At 37.0% G+C, this 3,617-nt stretch overlaps 1 pseudogene; it reads right to left on the bottom strand.

The window, feature by feature from the left end:
• Positions 1 to 803: 803 nt before the first annotated feature.
• LOC131502084 (T-complex protein 1 subunit zeta-like) lies at positions 804 to 2,445 on the bottom strand (annotated as a pseudogene).
• Between the last annotated feature and the right edge of the window lie 1,172 nt (positions 2,446 to 3,617).

Raw genomic sequence — 3,617 nt, 5'->3', positions numbered from 1 at the left:
CCAACTATGAAAACAATTTTATGGAAACAGATGGGAAAGATCAGTAACTTGGGTGAGAGAAGGATGGCACTGGAGAGTTTGGGATGGATGGGTATTTCAGGATAAGCACAGGTGCAGGAGTGTGAAAACACATTCTACGTGAAAATCTCCTATCCTCTAACCCCCATGCCTTTAATGATGTTTTTACCTCTGTCTCCTCTATTTATAGTTTTCTCTCTTCATACTTTCAGTTTATTCAACACCCTTGCCTATACTTCATGCATTTTCCTGCCCAGTACAACTTTTCTGGGGAGCATTTTAGCAAAAGTACTTCAAAAGCATTAAAAGTCCAAACAAATGATCCAATAGTTTTACTCATAGGAATTTATACTAAAGAAACATGGATGCTTTCAAAATCTTAAGTTACTTTAAGTATTATTTATATTTGCATACAAACTTACAAGTGTGACAGTAGGGAGCTATTGGATACATTAAAAATCATCCATTAGAAGAAATTATTAAACCATTAAAGTTTTTTTTCAAGGAACATTTAATAACAAGGTAGATAACATACACTTGTCTAACATAATACTTTTAGATCACTGAAGCTAAAGCAAAACATCCTGTTCATTGGATGAAAACAGCCTGCTTAATGTGTGTGCACTGCAGTGAAATTTTAAAAAATACTGTAATTATAATTTCAGAATTTCAGAACTTGAGTGCCAATGTTTTCTTTTTCATATGGAAAAAGAAAATGCTTTTGAAAATCATTTGAAGCTTGGACGAAAATTCCATAGCTATATTCTTAGGATCACCTTGTAGTCTTAATGATACTGATGACACAAGGGAAGCTTCAATGAACCATTTAGAGAAGACATTCCAGCTGCATGATCTCATCAACCAGGAGAATGTTGGTGGCAATCACAGTGCAGGAATGAAGAATCTGTTTCTTTACACAATAGTTATCCCATATGTCTATTTCAGCTGCTACCAGTGGCTTACTTGTGTTCAAGTCCACATCCACAAGTTGACCTGATTCTTAATGTTCTGCTTGAACTTTAACTAGTGTTTCCTGAAGGTCAAAACCAGAGTTCTGAGCAAGAACCTTGGGAATAATGAGCAATACATCAGCAAGTGCTTGCACTCCAAGTTGGACCCTGCCCTTTACACTGGGCTTATATTTAATCAAGGATTCTGCCACTGCTACTTCCGTTGCACCAGCATCTGGAACTACACAGCCATCATGAGTAACATTTTTAACAGCCCTCAAGCCATCTCTTTTGCATCTTTGATTTGAATGATGTATGCTTTTTTGGTCCTTTGACTAATAATGTGGCAGAGCGAGGATTGTTACATTTCTCAATAAAGGTGAATTTCTCTTTTCACAATGTAAACTCATAGACAAGCTTGAATGTCCCAAACAATCAGGATTTAGGTCAACAAAAGAATTTTTAGAGCTACTCCACCACAAGCAAAAATCAACCTTTCCATATTTTTTGTTTTAGCTCTACACAGAGCTACTATGCCTTGTTTTGCAAGAGCATCTAAGGAAAAGGGGTCAATTCCCTTTTGACTATTAACAACAAATTCCTTATTTGCATCACCACAAACTTTATTTTTCAGTTCTAGTATTTTTTTAAACTCTATCTTCAATGAGTTTTCTTTCTGCTTTTATGAGTTTTTCTCTCTCTTCTGTACTCTTGTAAAAAACCCACAATTCACTTCTGTTTTTCATATTTTAATGACACATTGTATGAGGATGTATGCATGCATGAGGATGTATGCATCTTCTTCTCTTTTTTTTTTTATATCAGATTGCGGTGCCCTATGGTCCAAAACAAGACCTCTGATTAAGCTTGTATTAGTTTCAGATTTATGTTTCATCTCCATGATCTCAACCATGAAGAGGTCAATAGATTCATCTTGTTTTTTAATGGACAAAATGGAACCCATCACAGCCTCTGTTAAGATATCAGTAAGTTCAGCATGCATTTTAGTACGTAGAGAAGTTCTGGCCACATCTAGAAGTGTTCTATGTCCATTTCTTTGCTTACTTTGACTAGTTCCAAAAACTGAAGTGCCCTTTCCAGTGCATCTTCAAATTCTTCTGTTATTATTCTAAGATGAAGACCTTCAGAAATGTAGAGATCTGCTTGTTTCAATAGTTCTCCAATGATTAGGACATTGAATGTTATGTCACCAGTTATGTCCTCCTGGGCTATTGCTACTTTGGCTATTAAGGAGGCTGCTGTGTGCCAAATTTGCATTTCATAAAGCAGCACATCGCCATCTTTAGTAAGCTTGATGTCTCCAGCACCAGAAACAAGCATCTTCATGGTGCCCTTAGTCCTCAAGTTGGTCCTCAGCACGTAGTGCAGCCCCTGGGGTTGTGCTAATGTTGACTACCAGTGCCGCCTGAGCTCTGGCCACCTTGGCCTTGGGGTTCAGAGTCTTCACAGCCGCCATAGCTAACCAGCACAGGAAGAAGAGAATACCCAGTGTTTGGAGTGCAAGCTGGCTCAGCCCATTTTTTCTGCATGTTGCTGTCCAATTTTCCCAGAACTATTTGTTGAAGAGACTGTCTTTTTTTCCCCATTGGATATTCTTTCCTGCTTTGTCAAAAATTAGTTGACCATATAGTTGTTGGCCCATTTCTGGGTTTTCTATTCTGTTCTATTGATCTATGTCTGTTTTTGTGCCAGTACCATACTGTCTTGATGACTGTAACTTTGTAATATAGTTTGAAGTCCCAAATCATGATGCTTCCAGCTTTAGTTTTCTTTTTCAGATTGATTTGTCTATTAAGGGTCTTTTGTGGTTCCATAAAAAGTTTAGGATGGTTTGTTCTAGCTCTGGGAAAAATGCTGGTGGTAATTTGATAGGGATTTGATTAAATGTGTAGCTTGCTCTAGGTAATATTGACATTTTAACAATATTTGTCTTCCAATCATTGAGTATGGAATGTTTTTCCATTTCATTGTGCCATCATCAATTAGTGCCATTGTGCCATTCTTTCATTAGTGTTCTGTAGTTTTCAGAATATAGATCTTTTACCTCATTGGTTAGGTTTATTCCTAGGTATCATTGTTTTTGGTGCAATTATAAATGGGATCAATTCCTTTCTTTTTCTACTGCTTCATTATTGGTGTCTAGAAAAGGCAACAGATTTTGGTACACTGATTTTGCTCAATTTGTGTATCAGTTCTAGTAATTTTTTGGTGGAGTCTTTTGGGTTTTCAACATGTCATGTCACTCATGTCATGTGGGAGTGATGGGATGACAATTGGGATGCCTTTTATTTCTTTTTGTTGTCTGATTGCTGAGGTTAAGGTTTACAGTACTGTATTAAATAACAATGCTGAAGGTGGATATCCCTGTCTTGTTCTTGACCTTAGGGGAAAAGTCTGCAGTTTTTCCCCGTTGAGGATGATATTAGCTGTGGGTCTTTCATATATGGCCTTTATGATGATGAGGTATGTTCCATCTATCCTCACATTGCTGAAGGTTTTTATGAAGAATGGAGGCTGTACTTTGTCAAATGCTTTTTCTGCACCTATTGAGAAGATCATATGTTTTTTTCCTTTCTTTTATTAATATGGTGCATCGTGTTGACTGACTCATGAATATTGAACCACTTC

The sequence above is a fragment of the Neofelis nebulosa genome, chromosome X (genome assembly GCF_028018385.1).
Source record: "Neofelis nebulosa isolate mNeoNeb1 chromosome X, mNeoNeb1.pri, whole genome shotgun sequence".
In the NCBI taxonomy this organism is placed as follows: Eukaryota; Metazoa; Chordata; class Mammalia; order Carnivora; family Felidae; genus Neofelis; species Neofelis nebulosa.
The sequence above is the reverse complement of the archived record's forward strand: the minus strand, read 5'-3'. Positions and strand labels throughout refer to the sequence as shown.